General features: G+C 42.6%; 1 long non-coding RNA gene across 1 annotated transcript in view; it reads right to left on the reverse strand.

Annotated features, from left to right (window-relative positions):
* Positions 1-347: 347 nt before the first annotated feature.
* Positions 348-26,374, reverse strand: part of LOC135327808 (uncharacterized) — a 106,949-nt gene continuing 80,922 nt past the window's right edge. Inside the window, exons 2-3 of the long non-coding RNA XR_010388187.1 lie at positions 5,296-5,437; positions 348-4,458 (exon numbers count right to left, since the gene is read on the reverse strand). This is a non-coding gene — a long non-coding RNA (uncharacterized LOC135327808). The remainder of the gene's footprint in view (positions 4,459-5,295; positions 5,438-26,374) is intronic.

Consider the following 26,374-nt stretch of genomic DNA (forward strand, 5'->3'; position numbering starts at 1 on the left):
GTATTCAAAACCTCTTTGCAGTGACCTTGCTTTTAAAATCAATATTTTTAAGCCTTCTTTTTTTCTACAGAAGATGTATTAGGAGCTTTTTCAAGTTGCCAGTGCTGATTTCCTATAGCCCAAAATTTCACTTGCTAACCTTTGGCCCAGTTCTTCGGAGGCTGCTGTGGAAGCTGTGTGGTTTCTCCAAAACACTGATATTGTGGAGCTAAGAACATTTTGTCCATGTCTGGTTTTAGCATGGATGACATTGTCAGCATGACATGGTCTTTGGGAATGTGGGGATAGTTGCTCACAAAGGTTTGCACATTATTCAATTACCATTCAGAGGCAGTTCCAGTGTGCACATGTAAATGGAATGCAAGGAGGTCTTAGACCAAGTCCTTCATTTCTTGATATTGAATGTTTATTAAGTTGTGTATGAGTCCAGGATAGAGGAGGGACACACAGAATGATTTGGTACTAAAGCTACAGCTTAGTGGGCATAGTTACGGGAAACTGAAGTCCATACTCTCTGCAACATGAAGTTCAGCCTCTAGCAGAAGCACAGACCAATGGCCTGAAGCTGTTGGATTTCTGCATCAAAGGTGGCCTCACCCCTTGTTTTGCCTACAAGCCCTTCTCCTTTGGCAGTTGCCTTGAAACCCTGCTTTTGGAGCAGTGCAAACTGGCCAGCAGCAACACACTGCTCTGGGTGCCCACAGCACCCCACTTCGATCTCCTCAACAGAAATAAAAACCCACCGAGCAAGAGACAGGACCACAAACCAGCTCCTGAAAGACCTGGTCTATGCTTACACCAGGAGGCAAGAACGACAGCACTGACGGAGATTGTAAGATCTGAAGTAAATGAGGGAAGAACAGCTTTGGTGTCATGGGTTGGTTGGGGATGCAATCAGGAGATTGGCACTATTTTATCAAGTCAGTGTAGACAGACCTTTCCTATATTAATTTAAAAAAAAGCATCTTTAAAAAGGATGTTCAGTTGCAAAGCAGCTTGTTCGGGTAGTTAAAACACACATTAGGTGAAGAGCACTATGGTGAACCCAGGATACTTATATGAAGGAAAAAAAGAGACAAGCGAAAAAAGTATGAAGTCTATAAAATGGCTACATATGTATATACACAATTTCAGAAGTACAGAAGAGAAGATAAATTTGATAAATGAGGAATAAGCAACCTTTGTGCAGAAAGGTACTTGGGTACCTTACAAAAAATCTCAGGATTTCAAAGGAGCCAACGAAAAACAAGTTAAAAGAACTTCAGTGTAAAGAAGAAATAATTGCCCTTAGCTAGTCTTATCCAAGTAAATGTGCAGTTACCAGGTTCAAGTGACACAGACAAAAAAAGACAATCAATGCTTGAGAAAGTTACTTTAAAAATAAAACAAAATTCTCCAACAACTCTAAATGATTGAGGAGCAGAGTGTATTTATTTTCCCTAAAGACAGTTCTCAGTCTGCAATAACTGAATGAGATCCTATGCATTCTGAATTATCTTTACTTGGCTCAGCATTATCAGGCTTTTTCTGGAAAGCTAATTCCTAACCTCTTAGCCACATCTCCACCTATGTATACAGAATACGTTGTTGTCTTCTTTGATGCATTACTGAGAGTAAGAAAGGTAAAAATGGCTGGCGTTTCAACCCTGCCAGCTTGGATCATCACCATGATACAACATAGTCCCAGCGGGACAAAAATGGATTATTTCTAATAGAATCACACTCAAAATCTGAACAAGAATCACTCCAAACCATGATCTGGGTCCATATGATTTCCTATTATCAATTTAGTTACCTTTCTGCATCTCTTTTCTGTGTTTCCAAGGCTTCAGCTTCTCTGTTCTTTAAGAACAATGACCGATTTCAAAAGGAGCCCAAATGACCACAGTACACAGGAATGTCAGCTTAGGTTTATGCAGGAATGCCAACTTATGTTAAGTGCAGTCTGTTTAAGGACAGAAATTCTGCTGAAGATGTCAAAAGAGGATGTCTACTGAGCAGGATGTGGTCCCAGCAGGGTTTAGTAACTACTTTGAAAGAGAGAGTCAGCAAAGGCAATGAAGCTAGCCCAAAATGTGGTATTCCTTTAGGGGATTTTGTCTGTTTTTTGTTTCCCTTTCTTCCCCACTACCACAACCCATGCTTTATTATAAAATGGCCCTGGCCCAAGAAAAACTCTGCACAGGTATTCCAAAAAGCACTTTTCTTGCAGACCCAGCAGGGTCTTGTTGGCTGAATCAAAGACCTGCCCCCAAAACAGCATCACATCCCCTCTCTGCTCAGTAACCTAGCACATGCAGGTGGTCAGTAGTTTGAAGGACATCCATGGTACGAGCAACAAATAAAGAGGCTTTAGGATGTATTGTCCTTGGCATGGCAAAATAATTTGGGAGGACCGTGGATGCATAATTGTCAGTGTGACACAGCTAGCTAAGGCAGGACAATTCCTTACCCTCGCTGACACCTTTCCACAAACTCAGTCAGTGGTGTCCTGAGCAAAAGTGATGCTAGGAAGGTGCCTCCATACAGCGATGATCAGTACCTTCCTCCCCGGGTGCTGCAGTAGCTCCCTGGGGGCCTGTAAAGCACCCTGCGGCAGCAACCCGGGGGTGGTAGCTGGCAGCAATGTTCTGCTGTGACGTACTGCCTTGCCCAACACAATGACTTGGCCACCATGATTATCACTTTCAACAAGATGCTTTGAGGAAATATGCAAGTTCAACTTGAGTTTCCATAAAGCGTATTCATTTTTGCAAGTTTCTACCTCGTATCCCTCAAAGAACTGTGAGAAAAATCCCCCAAAACCCAGTGAGAGGAGGTAAGGCCTATGAGATACCCATGCAGAATGCATGTACCAGGAGCAGAGAGCCCTTGTCTTGGAGAAAAGATGAAATCATTCCCTCTCAGCTCAAAGCAGAGCTAAGCCAGCAAAGCTGCATGCTATAGTGAAACTCCACTATGGCAACCACTGGATCTGTGACAGCTGCTTCATCACAAACCAGTGCAAGTGAAGTCTTCCTCCCATGGGACTTTGAGTGAGCCAGAGATTTGAGGTGGATCAAACACGAGCTCCCCCCAAAACACCAGAAGGGTCTCAACTCCCTAAGGTTAGGTTTTACCTGAACAATAACCTCTGCACATAGAGAATCTCGACTCTGCCAGATAAGACAGAATAAAAAGGATGTAAACAAATCTCTGGCTTGCCCCTGTGGCCTTGCAGGGCAGATCCTATCCTCTGGCCTTACCAGGGACTTTTGGGCCATTAGGAAAGTCTGTCTTTCTCTCCTCTCTGAAGTCTGGCCAGGAATCTGCTTTTCTCAGGAGTCTCCTCATCTCTTTACCCACCTGCCCTGCTCCCTAGGAGGCTCTGCTGAACACTTGCCTTCGCTGGGTACAGGCAAGCAGTCCCTCTTCCAAAAAAAAGGTTTCCACCTTACTCAGCTTCAGCAGCCAGAGTGAGGCAACCGGGGGGTCTCTCTCCCTGGTGCCCATCTACCCCTGCCAATCAAACAGAGGATCAGACACATGAAGATACAAACCAAACAGCTCCTGCATGTCACCCTGCCCACGACCAGGCTTTCAGGGCAGGGGCAGCCATCCCCTGCAGCTCTCAGCTCCTGTCATTTGAAGATGAATACAGTTTTTAGATATGTTTCTATGGGAACAAGGCTTAATGCAGTCACACTGTCTTCTTGTGTCCTTCTAATAACTTTTGAAGCCTTTGGCTTGTTCCAACCAAGAGCTGACAGGAGAAGAGCAAATACTCAAAGATAATCGGGTTCCTCAAGCTTCATAAGCACAGAGGGCTGAGTGAGTAGCAGGGAGAGAAAGCGTACTCTCAGTGCCTTGACAAATGGAAAAGTTGTAGCTCACATGTTAAACGCTAGCTGTGTGAGCCATTTTATGAGATCTCTCTATTACCTAGACAAACACATCCATTAGTGCTAACAGTCAACCAGCAAATCTGCAGGAACCCAGCCTTCATTAGTAACAATACATACAGAATTGCTTGTTTTTTCTTCTCTTCCTGTAGGTAGAAATATTAATGGCACTTGATTCTGGAAACCTCATGGGATGAAATAGCAGGCTGCCTCTCTTCAGCTCCTGGTGGACGGTGTTTCTCCTCTTTTTTCACATTTTCTTTTCCTCAATACTTGAAATTGAATTTTGGAATTTTATTATATTTTCTATATCAATATAAACATTTACAGGAAAGCTTGCATAGCTATATGCTATATTTAGGTCCTTTCTTTTCCTTTAGTGATGTTCCCAGACAGTTAAAACCAGGAATATCTCATAGAAAATCTGTATATTTTTCCTGTTCCAATGTTGCAATCTGGCTCCACAGGAGTCCTTGGAACTTGTACGAGAGACTGTAATGGGGTCAGCATTTCAGTTCTGCTGCATATGTTTCACCAGCATTCATAGTGCTCTGCTGTGGAGATTGCAGAGTTTGATCTGAAATGAAATGAATGAAGCATAGTTACAAGCTGCTATAGAAATGACTTCACAAAAAGGTTTATAATTTTACCAATAGATAAGATCTTATTTTCAGGTGAATGACCAATGTCATAAAGAAGAAAGGAGGTAATATTGGCTGTATTTTAAAAACAATATTCACCTGGAGATGCTACAAAGGTGTAAGGACAAGGCATAAGTGGTGTTTTCCCCTATGGCAAGTTCTCAGCTGAAGGAACAACTGGAGCGTAACTGAACACAGGCATGAAAGCTGCTCCAAGTCCTCTGGATATTCTGCCTCTCAGTAATTTAGTGCATTTAAAATGGAGAATCCCTTCTACATGAGGAAAGAAGGTTAGCAGGTTGCTGAGTGAAAAGATTTGAAGCTTGTCTCTGTTGTGTGTTGTGTCTCCATGGCATAGCTACCAGGAAAGGATTGGCCTTTGGTCTAGCCCGGAGGAAGAACTGCTGCTCTCACTTGTTTAGACAGACTTGCCTTTGGCTAATGAGAGCCAGAAGGGGTGGCTTACATCTTACAGGGGTTCATTTGCTGCTGCTTTGACCTCTATTTGTACCATGCAAAACCTGCACCAGATCCTGCTGCTGAGCCCCAGGTACGGTGCTCACAGCAACCTGGACAAGAGCATTTCCCAGCCTGGGGGCTGCAGCTCACATTCCCTGTCTCACTTTTGCCACGATTCAACCATGTCCTTCGCTCTCCCAAGTAACCATGTTAACTTCTGTTGTCTGTCTAGCTAAATAGTGGCATCCCATCTAGGGTAGACTTTTATTGTTGTTTGCTGACAGCAACAATAACAGTTTAGCTGGGATACACACCTTGCAGGACAAAAACGAAGACCCCCAAACATTCCTCTATGTTTATCCATGGAAAACAAAATCCAGTCTTCTCGCATGAATTTTGATATGACATTATTATACCAGACCACAAATGTCAGTCCCCAGCTGGTATCTTCCCTTCCTGCAGAGTTTATAGATAGACAATTTATCAAGGAGTTAAAGAAATCAGCACAACATAAAACAGTATATATGAAACAAGATTCTTTTTTTTCTCCTTGAATCCATTCCTACAATATTAACAGAGAAGAATGTCTTACAATAGTCTCAGATCTGTTTTTCCTTCCTAGCTCATTTAAATTGTCTCTTGGGTATCCTAACCCACTTTCTGAGACTATACCACTGCCTTTTCTTGTGACACACTCTTCCAGTTTTTCTTTTATAAAAACGTTGAGCAGTCTGCTTTTGGCTACTTTGCCTTTTGTTAGCTCTTTAAATACTACACTCCTGGAAATACCCAGTCTGTATCCTGCCCTATGTTACAAGGTAAGTAAGAGGAGCAGTGGGCTGATATAGAAATACAAGAGTATTAGAATGTGAAATTGTTATTAGAAGGCAAGGAACTCAGTTTTCCTGCAGCAACGTAGTAACGCTTTCTATTTCATAATGCTCCACAATGTCTTCACCAAAGGAAAAATGTAACAGTACATTTTCACTCGAGAGTATGAGTTTTTATGTTATTTTTACAGCCTTGGAAAATGAAGGAAATCATATAAAGAGCTGCAGTACAGAAACACTCATATTTTAGCAATAAAGGGTTTTGCTGTGTTGGTCATATTCCCCAAACTTGCATGACCTACTATCCAAATACTTGTTCAATTTACTCCCAAGGAATCCCTCTTTATTAAGCTTCAGTTTATTACACTCTCATTTTTACCCTCAGCTGTCTGCTGCCCAGATCTTTAACCCTTGTCAGCTATACATTTTAGCTCACCTGGAGAACAAAATCACTGCCCACTGTAATATAACGGTTAACAAGGATCAGGTAGAATTAGTTTCCCCTCATGTAACTCTCATTCCTTGTGAGCCAGATTAGGGGCAAATCATCCGTACTTCTATAAAGCAAATAAAAAGCTGCTTTACTTGTTGAGATGTTGAACAACAAGCATTCTACTTAATCAATATACCTAACTGCAGGAACGAGACATAGCATTAAGCAGCCAATGACACACAAAACAACATTATCTTTTTAGCAACTGTGCTTTAAAGACTAATATGTTAATGATACGACTAGCAGTAGAATTTGTACTGTTGGGTTTTTTGTGCACAGTGCAAGCATTCATAAACAGTTAACAAACTAAGACCAAACTCGCCCTTGCCTAAGTAAACCAAGGTAGCTAAGTAAAACAAGCTTATTGCCAGGCAGCTAAAATTTACCTTTGGGGGTCCACCCATTGACCAAAAGGTTGAAAGCTATTGCTAACAGATGGAAAGTCAGGCAAATACACTCCGAATTTCAGCATCTCAGTGAGGTGGCATGAATCTGGGCTTGAGCGATCTGTCTGGCATAGGTGGGAAGTGGGGACCTTGGAGGGGGGACGTCTCCCCGAGACCCCACGGTGGGATGAAAAGATGGGATGGGATGGGAAGCGATTACAGCTCAGATAGCAGGCACGTACTCTGAGTGCTCTCATGTCGCAGGGGCACTTATGTATGTGCATCATGCAGGGCAATAGAAATCGTAGGTATTTAAGGAACTGTAGGGTAGACAGTTGTTTCACAACAAGTTCAACCAACTGTTCAGAATTGTACAGCATCTAGCTCTGTGGCATCACCACCTATGATCAGGGCTTACAGGCGCTGGCATAAAATAAATACCACCAGTTTGGAGGTGTAATATTTCTCAGTCATGTGCTTCAGAAGGATTTCAGGATTTACCAAGCAAAAATGTCAGTTAACTCAGTGAGAGATTTTTCCTGTCCACAATTCAGTGAAAGTGAACCAGGAGCCCCAGGATTTGAGATATCAATTTTTAAGTGATGGCAGACACTGAACATCATGGGGATTTTCCCCCACTTCTGACTCTCACTCCAAAGAGGTCCCAAGAACAAGGAATTCTATACTGCAATGGGGAAAAGTTGACTTTTAAATTGCACCAGTTGTGCCAGCTTGTCCAGATTTTGTGTGAAGCCACTCCCCGGCTTCAGGATCAGATATGGCTCTCAGATGCCTGTTTCACAGTGAAGCTGTGTATTTTTTGGCACAGACAAACCAGATCTGCACCTGCTGACAACTCCCTGCTGCAATGCACACTCACAGCGCTATTCCAGAGCCTTCTCTGAAGAGATTATGGCATCAGGACTGAGGGAGCGTCCAAATCCTTCATTCACTCAGGCTGCGTGCTCTGCATTCCATGTGACCCACTCCCAGGAGCTGGTGACAACTCCCCTCAGCTGGCCTGTTAGCCCTAGGACCTCTGTGAGAAATGCCCACCTGCCCTCTGGCTGTTTTATCTCCAGGTGACTCAGTGTGATTTCTTTGTTCAGGGACAGGGCAATTCATGGCTTTCAGCAACTCCTATGTGCCTTTTCTCTCTGTATCCTCACAAATCTCTTGTGGCTCCAGCTGACCTTTACATTTAGCAGCTATCTAAGCAACAGACATTTTTCCTTTACTGTCATCTATAAGGAGATCTTACTCCAAATCTGTGAGCTGGAGGATGCCAGAAGCAGGATGTACCTTAGAAACAAGCACCAGAGAGGAAAATGGATGCTATCTTTGAGGAAATGAAAGCAGCTGCTGAAAAGGATGGACAACCATGCACGCACTAAGGATAAGGCAACCCAAGGAGGAGGCATGCTAATCCCCAAATCTCCAGTGAGTAATGGAACAAAAGGGGGGAGGGGGGCGCTGAGAGGTCAGCAGGGCACTGCAAGCCACAGCTTTGGTAGGACTTGGGTATAGCCTCATCTTTGGTGATAGCTGCAGGTCTCTCTCAAAAACCCTTACAGCTCTGATGAGTTATGGTTTGTTTTTCAAATACATAACCAACACAGACTGGAGTGAGAACTAGTTGCTAACATGTGGGTCCAACACTGGGGACCCACAGAACCTGTAGCCCCAGACTTTGGGCTTGTCTCCATTTACAACTCGAAGTAGCACATTTCTTTTATTGAAGACAGGCTTGACCATCTCAGCCAGCAGGCAGAGATGGACTCTTTTCTCATAGCAGAAGAGTCTCTCCTTGTTGGTGGCCATTCAGTTCTTTCCATCTAGCTTTGAGTAAAGTATCAGTATAATCTCTAATGACATTCTGATTGGAAACCCATTCTGACACTTAAATAAATTTAAAATCACATCAAGCTCTTTAAAATAACCCAGGCCATCATTATCATGAAGTGGGGAGTTAATCAAAAGATGTTTTGCATTTTCCAGGGAAAGAACCTCTGAAGCATTTCCACTTAGCTTGCTGGAATTTAAGGAGCAAGCTAATTAATTTGTGGCCTGTAGAAAAACTCAAGGGCTTACCGTAAATTCTTAAAGACCTTTTAAAATGATTTAAATGTTGCAAAAAGTACTGAGGCATCACTCCTGGAGATGCAAGATGCCTTCTTCTCTACGGAGAGGGTAGAGCTGCCGTACTTTTCTCAGCATCACTAAACCAGCATGCCTCAGACCAGTTAACCTGGGGTGGGAAGTCAAGTGCTCATCCTACACTGGTTCATGATTAAATACACACTTGAATCCATCATTTCCCAGTCTTCATGCACATACTTATCTCGAGGCTCTATGAACTTTAGCAAAAGATAAACTTTGGACTTAACAGCTATGCTGAATTAGGTCCTTGTACTTGGCTTCTCTGTGAAGAAGAGTAAATATCACTAGCTTCAGCTGTGATTCTCTGCTTCCTAAATTAAAATGAGACTGGAATTAGACCAGAGTGTCACTCACATAAGGAGGTAGAAAGGTGATAAAAACTTTCACCTACATGTTCAGAAGAGGTGCAGCTGCTTAACTACTATTGTTTTTAGTGATTAAAGTCTCTGCAAAGGTTCTAAGTGTGAGATTTGGGAATTCACAACGGCGTGATTATTTTAATGTGTCCCTCACCAATCATCCAGCTCCAGCCACTTCAGTCCCCTGATCTCAGAGGGCTTCATCCCAGTGCTCCTGAAAATGTCTGGCTCTTCTGAGCAAATCAAAGGGTGTCTCTCCTCAGTAAGGGTAAGCAAAGAGAAGTAATTATGATACAGTAAAAATGAAATCCAGCAACTTTCTACTGGGTCCTTGCCTTGACTTTGAAATCCTACGTGATCACTTACATCATGGTGGTTTTTTAGACCAACTTCCTTGGAATCCTTATGGGAGAACCTTAATTTTTCCTCTCCTTCAAACCCTACTTACGGATTCATAAACTGCTCATTTCTTACTATTCCATGGATCATTCCCTACCTTAGTCTCTCCTAGACCTTTCTCTTAGGCCTTTTACAGAGGGCCTCTTAAGTGTCGTGCTTTCTAATAACCACCTGGCTATACTCTAGGGGATCTATTTCACTCCTTTGTGTTTGCTTCAAGCCTGGACTTCAGGAAGGTGCCTCTCCTCTCACTTCAGGTATCTCCATCTCTCCTGAGATCAGCAGGCCCAATTTTTCCTGCCTCTGAAGTCACCTGGAGAAGAAGCTAAGACAGCACTAACAAGACTGAGGATAAGTCTTTTCAAGGGTCCTTTCCTTCCTCAGGGAAGGATGCACAGGAACTAAGCACTCAGTTCCCACAGACTGTCTCCAGGAGGTGGGAACCTAAGTGCTCCTTTAAAGATCTCCTTAAGTGCTCAGTAAGCACTTTAGTGCATGTGGTGCTCTACTTCCAGCCTTGCATGTAGTGTTTTATTGCCAGCCAGTGCACATTATATGCAACATTGAATACAGGGAGGAACAACAAGGTGATTTGAGGAGAGAAAGGCTGACAGCAGGATTTCTGGCTGCTACTGCACCTCAGAATCTTTAATCACAAGTTTTAAGCTTACTCACTTGCATGAGTAAATCTGCACTGCACTGAATAATTTATTTTATCTCCTTCCCTTGACTCTGATTCTGGCCCAAAGGGGCATCTTATATGCCATGAACTCAGTATTGTTTCAACACATTGCATGTGAAGGAGTCAGAGAAATATTATTTGTCCTGATAATATGGTCTGCGTGGGGAAATTCCAGTCAGGTTCCAATGGGGAAGGAATGGACATATCACTTTGTCAAATCTTGGTAATTATTTAAGGAACAAAGTTATAGCTGATAGGAAAACAGGGTGGGGCAGGGGACCTAGAAACGGGAAAATCTATTTTAATTTAAAAAAAGAAGTGAAAGCCAGAAAGTGTTTAACACCAAAAGGAGGTGTATTTTGTGAAAATTTCCGTGTTACCTAAATGTGTGCCCCCGTGGCAGGTCAATGGGACAGCCTGTACCAGCATGTCAGTTCAGACTACAGCACTGCTGCCGTTTGTCAGCCCAGCAGATGTGCTGACACCTCAGTGGCCACGTGAGGCACAAAGCAGTGGCAAAACTCTAGCAGCAGAAACATATTGCAGCCCTGCTCCTCCTGACCCACCAACACAGCTGAACCAGCCAGGCCAGGGGAACATTTGACATTTGTTCCCACATATAAAAAATCCACTCAGCAACTCTAAAGACACAAGGAGCTCTGCAGATCAGACAAGAAATCATCATATAAGCACACGTCATAAAAGTAAAGAGGAACACCTCTTCAGAGGGACAACCCCAGAGCTTAATGTATTTTCATCACAACTTAATATGCTAACACTCCCCAGTAAAAGGACACAGCTCCACTGGCTTGAATAATAATGCTGTGGCCCAGCATGCATGCTTACCGCTTGCCCTGGACTTTATTACAGAGGTAGTGAAAAGATAGTTCAGGCTTTTTCTTCCTTGGCTACTCCCAGGTTTCCTTCCTGAATGGTTGCTCACTAAGAAGCATCAGGTCTCTTGCACAAGCTTGTTTTTACAGTCTGTTGGAGGTCCCCATCATGCACAGATAGTACAAGGTGAGGCAAAGCTCAGACTTGCCAGCTGACACCATTCCTATCACAGAAATGGGGCACCAGAAGTGTTTCCTACTCTGGGAAGGAGAAGGCAGTGGCAGGGAGCTGCATGAAAGGCAGTGGGCTATGCAGGGCTGGTAGAGCTACACCCCACGGCTGAAGGCTGAATTAGGGCTTGGGCTTCCCAACCCTTTCCTGCTCAATGTGATAGATGGATCATTCACTGATAGCATCTTTACATGTCTTGGGTAGAGATGAGGAACAATCCTTAAAATTAAGAGTTGTTCAGAGAACCATTGCCCTTAACAGAGCATGCTTTTTTACTGTCACGTGAACAAGCCTATCTTCAAATATGCAGTTATATTAAAATATACAATTATCCTAAGCATCAATTTATTATTTTAAAAAGCATTTAGTATATTTAAATGGTGACTAAGCTCTTCAAAGGGATAATTCAAATTAATTTGACATTCAGCATTTGCAGGATCAATATTTAGCAGGTTTCTATAATCTGTCCAAGTTTGTTAACACAAAAAAAAGTCTCTCCATTGTTGAATTTCAAGCAGAAATGAAAGCAGTAAGCTCCATTAGTTCTTAGAAGTGGAGACAGCTAGGAGTTGAAGATAAAATACCAAATCACTTCTGACCCAAAGATTCCTGAAATATCTGAGCACTGTTGAAATGAAAATGTGAAGTCAGTATTTGAAAGCTCAAATGCCTCATTAAATGAATATTTTCCAATAGTTTTTTATTCAACTTAATTTTCATGTCAAATTCCAGCACATATAATCATTTTTTTCTAAATTTAACAAGATAGTGGAGACACACTCAGGATATTGTGAAAAAGCTAATAGTACTCAGTAATAAAGTATCTGTCCATCATCCCTACTGTTTGGGATGTGGTTAGGAAAGGGAAAAAATCTTTCAAGAACTTAATATTGCCATGAGTAACCTTCACCTAAAACTATTTCTGATAGAAAATATTTAACAGTCTTTCAACTGCACATGCCTTAACATTTTCGCATGTTCAAGTGTGACAAAACAAATTCACTTCTATAATTCCAAAGTTTCTGTCCTGCTGAAATGTATAACTTAAGCTGTGGTGAATATAGCAAAAAACATTTAAAATTTACTGTCACAGTCAAGTGATCTATATAAAAACAGTGGAAAATTCTGTGGCATCCTTTTGTTGTTTCTCTAAGTCATTAGTTTTCACACTTTCGCATTTCTTGGCAAAAAGATTTAAGAATTTAGGTCTTAGAAAATAACATAGAATTATTATCTGTCCCTTTTGCATTCTCTTACCTCTGACAGCCCATAATGAACAAAAGAGTGTGTAAAATTTACATAAACTATATTGTCCCTGTCTGTACAGATCTGTACAAGATTTCTCAGCTCACAAGAAAGTGAAAATCTCTTCTCCTTTCAGGAAGTGGATCTTGAAATGCTGGGACAATCAGACAGTGTCATGGTCATTATTTAGGTGGGGCTGTAATTTCATTAACTAAGAATGTATAAATAATACTTAAATTCAACTCTAGCTCATGATTGCTGTCTCTGTTCTGCACCCTCTTTATTCCAGGCCAAGAGATCCTACAGACTGCATCCATGCAGCCAACATCTAGGATATGACACAAGGTTATGAATTAATAACATCTTCAGATATCAAATGGTCCTGTTGATACAGTCATCCCAGCTGTAGCCTTTTAGGCAGATGACTTATCCTGGAAAAGCACTTTAGGTGTATCTTTTTTGCATTTCAGTGTCTGTTAGTATCATCTCTGAATAAAGCTGATTGTAAATGTACTGCAAATATGCAAACTGTTGTTTCATGAAACAAAGCAGCCATGGGCAACAATATTACAGGCTGAGTCATTCAGAAATGAGTATATCCTCTCCCAGAGGCATATCAGTCATTCCTAGATCTTTACCTCAGTCTGATCACATTCTTCAGCCTTCTAGCAGCAGTCTTGATGGAGAATTGCCAGAATCGCTTCCCTAGCCTGGTCTGGGTTTTATTGTGTGCATGAGCCTTTCATCTCACTTCTTCAAAACCAGCACCAGTGCTGCTCCCAGGGAGCTCCAGCCCAAGGCCATGCAGCCCCCCTGCCCCAAGCCCTTGGCAGCAGCACAGGTGCCGGTGGTTTGGATGGCCAATGTCCACAGGCCACTCAGGCCTGGCAAAAGTTTCTGCAGCTGCGTTAATTCCTCTGCTGAAAGACCAGGCCCTACAAGTTGGATCTGTCTGGCTATCATTACTTGAAGTGTTATGTTACATCCAGGGCTCACTAAATTTTTGCAGTGAAAATGGTATTACCTACTGGTGGCAAGCCTTTGTCGTTTACACAGCCATTAATGGACTTTTCCAGCAGTTTGCATCCTTCTAGTGCTCAGTTCTGCCTGTTACACACATGAGAGTGGGATTAAAAGAAGGACCGTAGTAGAGGAAGTTTAACTGGGATGAGCATGCAACTTGTCTCACAGGAGAAGAGCAAAAAAGCATGGCTTGTTTTGCTAACCACAGGCTGAGAAGGGATTTGATTGCACTATCTAAATACATCACAGGGTAAGATATAAAGAGAGGGGCAAATATTTCATAGTGTAAATGTAGCACAGCAATAAATGGTTATCAGCCTAGGAGATGGGTTAAAGGGATTGAGGAGTAAGCAGCTCCATTTTAAGAAGCTGATATATTTGATGGTGAAACATGATTGCCTGCTGTAGGAGGGCACCAAGTTCAGTGCCGTTGAAGTCACAAGAAAGCTTTTGGAAAGCATAAGGCAAAACTGCTAAAATAGCCAAGAGGAGAAACACCACTTGCCCACATTACAAGGAGCATCGTGCTGACCTTTCTGTGACGACCTGGAGCCTCTCCCCTGGAGCAGGGATACCTGAAGTTCAGGAGACGGTGGCCATCACAGGCCATGCCCAGTGCTGCCCACCCATGTCCAGCTCTGCTGCAAGTGCCTGGAGCCCTGATGCTTTCACTTGCTCAGTACCTTTGGGTCCAACTGCCAGACTGCCGCATTAGGCAGCTCAACCAGGAGGCTGCAGGCTGTACATCTGATCTGTCCCATTCTGCTTCCCACAGCCTCCCCTCTTCTCCCTACCCCTTTGCTGCAACCCTGCAGTTTTGCTCTGTTTGCACCAACATGCTGATTTAGGGGGCTAGGTGCCCCCTTGCTCACTCCAGCAGTCTCAGGTGCTGTGACCAGGTCTTTTTGCAGCTGCAGTCTACCAGCGAGAGGAGAAAAGTGGAAAAGTTACCCCGTGAATAGAGTCTCTGCTATAAATACATCCTCCTAGACAAGAAAGACAGACTGAGGCGAGCTCATTGTTAAAGTCTGTGTTGCAGCAGTTTGCCCATGAAAGTCATTTGAACGTCACTTGAACAAAAAAAGAGACCTCCTGTCTCGGGTACTATTTTCATAGTCACCTTTTGAGTCAAGCTGCATGCTAAGCCATTATTCCTTGTTCTGTCCTCACTCATTAATGGTCATGGTTGACCCCTGACTTCTTCCCTGTTTCCTGTTGTGTACCCATAGTCATCGCATCTCCACTCAGACACTCTTATTCAAGCCCAGTCTGATCTGAGCAACTCCAGCTCTCTTGGCCTTTCCACCCAGATCTACTTTTCAGACATTTCTGTGTGCTTGCTGCATGTTGAATTCCCTCTAACTTTGTCTACCAGAGATGACAGTGCTCTTCATCGAGTTGGATAGGAGTATAGTGCTTTTATGCACACCGACCTCCAGCTTGTCCTTAAACAATTCATCAGCGTGGGTGACTCAGGCCATTCTTCCCCCCAGTGTCTCTGTCTCTGACTCCTTCCCCTGCTCCCCTGTCCTTGGCTTGCATTCTCCTTATTAGTAGTCTTACTGTATCAGATTTTCTCAACTTTTTTTTTCATGTGAGTTGTCTGATGGTGTTATTTGAAGGCTTGTTTTGAAGGCCAGACACATGTAACAAGGTCCAGATGACCTGAAGTATGGGCTGTATAGATGAAAATGCAGCGATTGCCGTTGCAGTGGGGGGTTAGTATTACTAATAACTCAGCAATAAAGTATAACTGGCCCAACCCAGGTAGGGTTGCAAGTAAAAACCCTTGCACAAGAGTCGAGGGAAGAGCACTTCTACGGCTAAATAAATAGAGAGTGCCTTAGTTGGAGCAGTGAAAGATGAACACTGGAGGCCTTGTTGCAGCTTGGCTTACCTCCCTCCTGATTTCATTGCAGACAACGCTCCTATTCTGAAAGAGCCTGACCTCCACCACCGAGCTCTGCTTCCATCCACAGGCACGACCCACTCCCTTTCACACACCCCCCACTCGTTGATCTATATATAAATTGTTCCAAAGCTGCCTGTTTTCCCCCTTCTCAGATAAGCAAGAACCCAAGCTAAGACAGAAGAGACATTTCCCTCAGCATCTCGAAATCACCCTGTGCATCTTGGGAGCCACCTTCCACATCACTGCTGTCCTGGCCTTGTATAAGTAGCAGCTGGGAACAGTCCCTTGAAGCTGCTGAATACAGCAATGCCCAGGCATGAACATGGCATGAACAAAGGTGTTGGTAACCCAAGAAGGAGGCACCAGTAAGCACTGTTTCTATAGCCTTTATTTTTCTTTCAGACCTTCTGCCGGATGGAACTTAAATTTGCCCCGTCACATCTAAAATCATCTGTAGTAATACCTGCAACAAAGGTATAGCAAGGACAGTTTACAAACAAAACCCTCCACATAGGTGCAACAGCCTATCCTCCTTAACAGACAGAGCAAAAAGTCAAACTACCAAGACAGCACTTAAATGAGCCCAGTTTTTTTATACAAAATTTTTAAGTATATGTTTGCACTAAATTCTCAACATTTGGATCACAAAAAGCATTCAAAGGAATGTGATCCTGATGTAATAAAGTAGCTGCCTCTATAAGCCAAAATGTTTCAAACTGTCACACAAGGGATTTCAATACATAGCTATAATATAACCTCTGCAGGTTCTCTCAACAGCTTCAGTCTTCACAGATGAAGAGTTTGACCTGGTAATTCATCACAGGAAGAGGCTTCCCTCTACTTTCACTGATCACTGCAGGAGACTATAGCTCACTATAAAACCTGCAAACTAGCAAGATATCTCCTTCCCGCTCTGCTGTTATTTTTGTTCATTCAGATATGAACATGTTTTTCTAAGCCATCTGAGTGCTCAGGTATATACCCCACATACTCCAAAGGAAAATATGTTTCCATAGATACGTGGAAGGGAATCTCCCAGGGACATTGGGAATTTCCTGCTGAGGTGGCAACTGTATAGCTTTAAAGATGCTGAAGTGCACCTTTCAATGCACTGAGGCACCATGGAAAATATATACAGCTCCTAGAGTCCAATGTGAAATCACAGAATCACAGCATGGTTGGGTTGGAAGCAGCCTCTGGAGATCATCTGGTCCAACTACCCTGCTCAAGCAGGGTCATCTACAGCAGGTTGTCCAGAACTGTGTCTAGTCGGTTTTAAATATCTCCAAGGATGGATACTCTACAACATCGCTGGTCAACCCATTCCAGTCTCTGACCATCCTCATGGTAGAAAAGATTTTTCTTATGTTTAAGGAGAATTTCCTGTGTTTCAGTTTGTGCCAGTTGCCTCTTGTCCTGTCACTGGGCACCACTGAGTAGAGTCTGGGTCTGTTGTCTTTACTCTCCTTCCATCACATATTTATATACACAGAATTCCTATAGAGATACTGGTAATTTTCCCCCAAAATCAAGGATCAGGCAACCTTTTCCTCTGCTGAGAGAGTTTGAGTCCATAAAAGGTTCACAGAGGAATTTCACAGTGAGTGACAATATCACGACCCTTTGGGCTGGAAGCCTGGAGGAGATTCACCTTTTCTGAGTTGCTGAAGGCATATAATTTGGCATAGCAATGGTGCATAATATCAGTCTCAAATATTACCTTAGGAACACCTGAAAAGGACATTTCTGAAAATGAATTTGACTCTGGCTTCTAACCTGTGCTTATTTTTAGGAAGGTGTAGGCATGACAACAATAAAGATAGTGATGTCCTGAAAGAAATTATGAAGCATGACATTTATTTTCACCCTTCTTCAAAATCCCTTTTTATTGATCTGACTTGTACAATTTATTACCAGTGTTGTATAAAGATAAGAAAAGGGACTGGGCATGCTTAGAAGAAGTGGACTGTGAAAATCCTTTAAATGCTACAGAACAGAAAGGTAGTTTTAATCATTGAGGTGAGCGGAAAAGATGAGATATATTAGATGAACTCTTTCCAACTGCTCCCATACTAATAATATTTGTTGACCAGCTACCAGCCAGAGATAGAATTCATGACAGAAGTTTTCAAGCAAGAAATTTAGAAATATCCATACCATGTTATTTAATGCAGTAGCCTCGCAGTAATGCAGGCAAGACTCAGTTTCATAAGATATTGGTGCTCTACAGAAGTCAAAGGCAAGCTAAATGGGCTGGATTTTGGGATAAAAGAGAATTCAGACCGCTATAATGATGTCCTTGGCAGGGAAATCAAAGGTAGGTAGGTAAATGTTACATTTGATACTAAATATGAGAATGAGTTTTTTAAGATATTTAGATTATGTATTTCCTACTTGAAGGTTAGCTTATTTTACACATATTTGCAGCTGATGAAGCCTATACTTGCCTAGAAAGGAAGCACAAATTCTGCAGTCTAGTCTCAGCCTCTGAATTTGTCCTGTTTGACAAAGCTTCAGTGGTGAGAAGAAATGCCTTTACATAGAACAGTTATGGGTCTAGCATGGACCCATACTATGACCATTCTTGTTTCACACCAGAACATCCACGTGACTTCCCTTTTCTACGCGACAAAAATTCAGATCTAGACTGGGCTTGCTCTAACTATACTGCCAACATCTTACTATCACTTCCCAGTACTGTGCTCCATGTTATTTTTTCAGTCAGTGTGAGTTATCCATAAACACTTTTCCTTGTGTATTTTCATGAAAACATTGTTAATTTATTCATGGCACTATCATCCCAGGCACTCCATGGAGTAGCAGTTTATACTGATATATACAACAGCATAGGAAAACTGCAAGACTGTAAAGAACAGGCACAGGCCAAACAGAGAGGAATGACGCTGCAGGACAATTGTAACAGGAATCTTTTCCTGAGGCTGCTCAGTATCTCAGTAGATCAATACTGATTTACTCCGGTGTTTTATAGTAGCCAGGCTAAGGCTTCAGTAGCAGAGTTAATTTTTGCTGAAGCCAGCACTGAGACTGACCTTCATTTGCTCTGCAATATCTGCTGGAGCAGAAATAAACCCTCATCACTCATGCTGCAGTTGGAGATCTCTGGTACTCCAAGGCAACTAACAAGACCCTCTAAATCTCTCTGCAGCTCTGAGTTGAAGACTGCTGAACAGTTTTGTTCCTCCAGTAGGAGAGATTTCAGGAAAGGCAGCCACATCGGCTGAGGAAAATGACATTTGTGGGGCTAATTTAAGGCAGCATGAGCCCCTCATCAAATCATCAATGTTACACTCAGTCTGTGAGATGCAACTGATCGGCTTCAGATGATATCTGTAACGTGTATCCAAAACATCCCACTACCTAAGCATCTTGCTGTGGAAAGAGATCAGAAAAACCACTGATGTGTGATACACATCAACCACACCTCTTAACGCAGTTCCAAATAGCGCTTGGTTATTACGATGAGTTGCATTGTACAAATAGGTCTAGAACAGAGCAAGAACATGTGCAATGGATACAGGAAGGGACGCAGTGTGAACACATTGGAAAGACCCCCTTGGATAGCGCAAGTTATAACACTCTCAATCGCTGCCACTATTGCTTTTGAAATTCTTGCAGTCTTTGATAGCAGTTTTGAGGGATGAGGAAGAACCTTTCTGGTTTTCCACCTTTGAATTGACCAAAAGAATTTTCAGAAAACCAAGTTATAGAAAAAAAAAATCTCATGGAAAATATTGCACATTTTTCAGTCAGGTTTACTAGTTCCTACTATGACCTCATTAAAGAAGAGAAAAGTAGACAGCCTGCTCCTCATACCTTAATCATTTATTGCCAAGCTTGGAAACCTCTGACTTCATGCCTACATCTTCTCTTTTTATTTTTAAGACAGGACATTTCCTTGGTTTCCTCATCAATCCATTTACTGCCTCCTCCCATTTTTTTCCTTTTCTCTCTTCTGCATTGTAGAGATTAAATTATACTCTGTTAAGAAAACTATTTTCCAATTTGCCAGAAAGAATTAGTGGAAAGTTATAAAATTTCACAGAGAAGATTTGCAAAAGTGGCTTGATAGAGAAGGGGCCTTTCTCCATTCCTGACATCTCCTGGAGTATTCTGGGCCACCCAACCAGATCAATCACACCAGGTTTTTACATGTAGCTGGACTTCCTCCCTATTTCAGGTGAATAGGGTGCATTTTTCCAGAGTTCATGGCCCTTGCTTGTTGATTGTTCAGATTTCTGAGAACATACAAGCAAATTTATAGTTAATGGGGTCATGCTAACAATAGCATCTTAAAACAAACAACACGGTTGGTTGATGTTTGAACAGCAATCAAGTTCACTGAAGCATGACTCTTTCTTTGCATATGCTTTCAGACACTTACTGCAACCACTCTGAGTGAAATGCAACAGCCACTGGACAGTGCAGCAACCTACAGCAGAGAAGTGGTGAAAAATTCTAGCGAATATATGAAGAGGAACTGAGCAAACAATAATATTATCTAAACAGTTTGCTTAATACCTCTGGGAAAAAAAAAAAAAAGTAGAGTGAGGAAGAAATTCCAGTGCATTTTATTCTAACTAATATGAAGAGAAATCAATAAATCCTGCTTTTCAAATAAAATTAATCATAAAAATGAAGAGAGGCAGCACAAGAGGATTTAATTTGACTTGTATCATTTGTCCATGAAGGCACAGAGTTTTGTTTGGAGAGCTTTTTATCAAGTGCCAGGGCCCATACAGACAAATAGTGTGCCAAAGCTTTTGCTTTTCAAGTCATAGGTCAAAGAAGTAAAGCAAACTACAGGGTAATTTTTCAGCAAGAAGGAAATAATGGCCCAAAATACAGTCACAATGAGTAATGGCTAGAGGGAGGGATCTGGAAACACGCCAGATGGATTTTGTCACTCTTTGTTAATTTGCTGTTAGCTTTCGTGCTTGGAAAAAGAGATGAATTGTGACAGAAACAAATAATGCAACTGCCCCCATACAGTTCCAGCACACACTCGCCCGTATCCAAACTCACTGATCTGTGAACGAGTGATTGCAAAAAGCAAGCATTCAGAGGTGCAAGCCAAAGTGAGTTTTATTGCTTAATACAATTTGATCTCCCAGCACAAACTCCAATTTCACCTCTGTTTACTTGGAAGCTACTAGAGAATTATCCTTCTCAATATCAATGAAAGAGCTCACCCCACCCAGGTGCGGAGAGCATATAACTCCCTATTGATTAAAACATCTATATTCAGAATACTGACAGCTTTATTCCCTTCTCATGACATTAGCAATACTATAGCTATTATTTATGTGGCAATTGGCCGTTTCCCCTCTTCTGACTTATTTTTCAAGCCAGCAAGCTCTGGTGGTCTTTGACATCATGCAATTAATCTAAACTAGTCACTCCTTCCATCTCAACAAAAGCCAATCCGAGACTTGCTCCTATTGATATGTTAGCAAGCCACACTCCTGATTTTTGATAACCTGCATTGCACCAGTCAAATCCCTAACCAGCAAGCCCATGGCAGCAGAAATACCTGCACTGTTTTTAGTACCTGGGCTTAGCCAGCACAGTAGCTTGATATTCTTAGGCAGCCTTTTTTAGTACTTTAAATTCAGCTTTCAGTTCTCGAGAATCCAAATACCACATGGAGAGAGGCAATGATACAATGATGTGGCAATTTGAGAGTGCTGCAGTTCAATAGCCACACAGTGAGGACGGTGGTGCTTCATGAGCACGGGACCTTCCCTCCAGCCAGAGGCGGAACACAATTAAGCTCTCCCTGTTCTTCCTCTTACTCTGGGCATCCCTCACTCCCTCCCTGTTACAAGTAAGAGGGAAGGGGACACGACTTCATTTCTTACCAATTTTTCACTGCTTTATGACATAGAAGAGGTTTGGCTTTCTGGATCTCTGCAGAATTGCAAAGAATATAAAGCCCTTATAGGCTACAGAGGTTTCATGGAGATTGTTCTGATGGCATAGGGTAAAATGTTCTTGCTTCATAAGCATCTGTTTACTTCCCTGTTCTTCTTAGTTTTATTACCCATTTTTCAGTTTCTCAGGGACAAATTTTCATGCCCTCTGCAAGGAAAATGCCCTGAATTTGCCATTCCCCCATGTTTTTCAGAACATCCCATGAATGGGAGCTCCATACCCCAACAGGGACATTCCTTTTCACCCTCACAAATCCTCTCTTCAGAGGTGGTGTTGGGTGGCAGAGCACAGTGCAGGCAACCATGAGATGGCATGATGATCTCCACACAGAAAAGGCCCACCACTGCAGCTCTGATTTCAGTGGGAAAAGCAACTAGCTGATGGGTACACCAACTCATGGGAAAGATATAGCTCCTCAGAAGGAGCCGAGCTTTACAGATTTTACACACTTCCAGGTGAAGGAGTGGCTAAAGTTCCCAGTACAGGCAGAGGGGTGCTGGGGCAACTGGTAGCAAAAGGCTGTGACTACCATCACAACGGTCAGACACAGACTGTTTCAACATACTGACAAAGCCAGGCATTATGTAACTGGTTCGGCTATATTATTTCTGTAGGTTGGAATTCAGGAGATTGAAACTACACATCACATACCAATTGTCACCTACCTTCAGGAGCTCTGTGTTCATTCCCTTACTGTCAGTAAGGGGCAATGCTTTTCAAAAGCAGTGCTCTGCAGCTCAACTTTCAGTATCACCTCTAAGGCCAACATTTATAAACACAGCTGTATCCACGTCCACAGTTATCAGTATTCAGTCGATTCAGTTCACTGTCAGTAGCTTTGATTTCTCTAAAAGGGTAATTACAGCATATATGATAAGATCCTAGCTGTACTTTAGACCTGCTTTGGTCTCATCCATACAAAGCTTACCCTGTTTACAGAGGCTAACAAGCCAAGACTCCTTAATAATTGTACTAGTGGAGGTTGCAACAACTATGTTAGAGCTCAGTATGTTGTCTGTATCTTATGCAGTGTGTCTATAGATCACATTCACAGTTTACTGAAGCAATTTCTAGGAATTCTCTTAATCTAACTATCTATGAGCAGAAAAATAACTATATTCTACATCTAGAAGAATGTGCAAAGTTCCTTACCTGCACACACAATACTGCAACCCAGAAATAGCTGACTTGGATGAATGCAGCACGGAAAACAACTTGGAGGGAAGTCAGCTAAATAACAGATACACTGAGATCACATGGAAGCAGGAATTACCATCAAAAAGTTTGGTGCAGCACCAGACACATCAACAGAAGGGCTTGCTGCTCACCCTCACTAAAAAGGACAAAAATAAAGATGAGAGAAATCATAAGGAAAAGAAGAAATGTGGCATAAGTACAAAATTTCTACAGCTCAATAAATGAAGACAAGAGTATCTTACAGCTCATGAAAGTAAAAGCCAACATTAGCTGTTTGTCTTCATGGCTGTACACCCTCCCCTGAAAGGCACAATACTCAAGGGATGGACAAAAGCTAAGGGGATGGCTGCAGCTAAATCAGGCAAAAAATCCTCTTTAACGGCATGGTGGGGGAAGAGAGGCAACAAAGTATAAGCAAAACTGTGTCTGTCTCCCTGGACTGTAGAGCCTATGATACCACCTGACACACTGAGCTACTGTGCAAAATAGCAGTTTTTCCCACCTGCATCAATATGGCAAAAACATGGATCTCTGAGGATATTTTCAGAGGACTCTGGCCCACAAAATGAGCATCTGGGAATTCCAGAATAACAGACTCCCACCAGCCTTAGTACCGGCACCTGCTTGATTTCACACTTTATTTCACAACGACCTACAGACCATCCTCTCCAAGTAGCTCATATATGCCGAGCCCCAAATCCGGGGCCACAGGCCTCCAGCTCCATGGGGAGAATCTTAACGCAACTTGACTGCCGTACATGATTACTGCAAGAAATGGGACGAAAGCCAAGTACGAGGGTCCGGTTGATATGCTCCCATTTATATCACACACAGAGCTAATCCGAGCTTTGCATCTTTTTGAATAGACATTGATCAGTCACACAAGCCAAAGCAGTATACTTAGAAGTCACACTCTTCCAAATATCTCACCAGACTCACCAGACTAACTCAGAAGACAATCTCTTAAATAGACTAGTAAGGTGCAAGATGGATGGATCTAGTGAATAAACATGGCACTGGGGCTTGCCTTTTACTTTCAAAAAGACATACAGTTTAATATGCCACAGTGACCACACACTGAAGTCAACAAAATCTGTGTGGTGACCAGCCCCAGCCAACATCTTCCCAGCTCACAGCAGAATGCAGGGAGCATACTGGGGTATAGTCATCTGAGTGTGCTCCCTGTTCGGAGATGTGCAGGATCTACCTCACTATTAAGGGCAGGAGACGTCCTACCTAGACTGGGCCACATACTCTTTACCAGGAGAGACCAATCAGTTCTTTGGCAAGGAGAATGATAGAGCTCTCCTGCAGTAATCAGGGCTTTAACACATTACCACTAGGCTGGACAGACATCTAGCCGGACTCCCACGGCCATCAGCTTGTCAGTTTCGACAAGCCTAGGACATGCCCCAGAGCAGCTCACCTTTTGTTGCTGATGTTAAGAGAGCTGCTGTGCTCTTTCTGGATTGGCTTATCCTCCCACTCCGGACTCCCTCGAGCTTTTCTCCAGCTAAACAGCACCAAACGAGAGGCTCTTGGCAGGTTTAGGGTCATTTAGTTATTAATTTCTGCTTCTAACCTCTCCTTGCTTGTTTTTATGGGTGATATCTAGTTTTTGCCTTTCCTGCACTCTTAGCAATAGCTGCAAAATTCTGCCCATTCTCTTCATTCCTCCAGAGGAAAGAGAGTGCCCTTTCCTTCTCTCCTCCCAATCTGCCATTATTGCCTTTTTCCTTGGGAACTGCAGATTCTCATAATCTCTCTGGAACAAGTAATTAAGGCGATAATTATGTGGAGCAAAATTCCTGCAGCTTAGCAAAAGTTGGTAGGAAGACTAGTTTCTTTTCATGAAACAGGAAAGCTACAGCTCAGTTTTGATTGTTTCTGCTTATCTTCAGTCAAACGCTGTTACCTGATGAGAAAATAGCCTCTCTTCTCTCTGCCCAGCTTGATTTGGAGTGACAGCAGATTGGGGAAGCAATCACTCTTTCCCTCAGAATAATTGCCACTAAGCCCCAGTTGGCCCTGCTGTGGCTAATTCAAAGGGTCCTAGGAAAAGCATAAACTAGGCAACAGTGACAGAGGCAGGATGGTTCATACCACCGTTTAAAAAGCCATGCAGCAGTCACTTAACACTCATTCCAGGGAAGAGCAGACACAAAACAGAGCTGGAAAGTGGGAAAAGCCCTACTAAAGCCCCAGGAGCTGAGACGAACGTGACCAGTCACTGGCCACTAATTTATAATGATGGAGCACTTTCTTGTGTGCATCTCCCCTCATCTTCCTCTGAATCATTTTTGCAGGTCTACCTGAATCAGGAGACAGGTGGCACATGATGAAGTGGGATACATGCCTAGCATCTCTAGAAGAGTTGTTTATCAATGCTGCAATTCCTCTACTGCACCTGCAGAATTTTTGGCAGAAGCGGATTTCTGCAGCAGGATTTCCAGGCTTAGAGCCATTTGCATATGTTTGTCCTGACGATTAAGGCAGGCAGCTCAAGTTGTCATTCTTATTTGACTGACATCACTTTGGGTTTTTTTTTTTGTCTTTAACTGTGATGTAGAATGTCTCCAGGGAAAGACTTCTTCATATTTAGAAGAATATAAATTAAATTAGCTCATCCAAACTCAGTTTTCTTTTCTTACTCTTCTTATTAATTCTCCATTTGCATTTATTTCCTTCTACAACCGATCTGTGCTATCCATCTCTACCCTTTTCTTTTCCTTACTCATGTCTTTACTCTGGGTTATTTATCAGCTCTTTCCTGTTTTTAAAAGGCAATCTCTCTCTTTTTCTCATTCTAGCATTCACACCTACGATCTCTCTTCCACCCCCTGACTGTTGCCAATGTCTCTTCATCATTTTATTAGCTCTCTGCCTTTCCTTACTTGGACTGTTTTCTACAACCCTACCAAGAAAAAGGGGAAATGCTCCCCAGCCCAGCCAGTGAGGTAGGCGTGAGTGGGTAGGGAGGGCTGGTGGCACGCTGACAACCCAAGACAGGCAGGGGAAGATATTTTTCTGCTGTTGGCAGCCATGCTTTCCATTTCGATTTCTGATCACTATTGTTCTCCTCTGTCTTTTATCTCCTCCTGAAGGACATGCTACAGAATTAACACTAGCATAGCAAAAGCTTTTGGTCCTTAGAGGTGAGCTATTGTAATCAAAGGGAGAATGAAAGTCAGGTCTAAATTCATCTAATGTGATATTTAGGTAACTAAGTCAGGGACTGCAGTCGCTGCAGGCTCGCAATAGAGACAATGAGAAGATAAGCAATTTCAGAAGGAGAGTTAAGTCTTTTCTTACTCTAGGAGCGACGCAGGAAGAGCAGGGAATCCCCTCCTTTCTGGACAGCACCTACAGTTAGGCAGAAAAAAGTCAAGGCTAAAACATAACGACTAAAGTCAGAAAAGATCCAACTGGAATCGAAGATCAAATGGCTCTTAAACTCACCTTCCTACATTAGTCTGCATTGCCTCAGACAGCCAGGCAGCACAGAGAGCTTGATGTTACATGCACGTAGCTAGACCTCCAGTGTTCCTGTTGGGGCCAGACACCAAGTTTGATCCTCAGTCTACAACTCAGCTGAATGCAGGCAAAGACACTAAGATGGAGCTTGTGCTCCTGCTAGACTGGCGATGGCCAGAGAGATCCCACAACAGAGGCTTTCCTGACCAAGCCTCA

Source organism: Dromaius novaehollandiae, chromosome 3 (genome assembly GCF_036370855.1).
Source record: "Dromaius novaehollandiae isolate bDroNov1 chromosome 3, bDroNov1.hap1, whole genome shotgun sequence".
NCBI lineage: Eukaryota > Metazoa > Chordata > Aves > Casuariiformes > Dromaiidae > Dromaius > Dromaius novaehollandiae.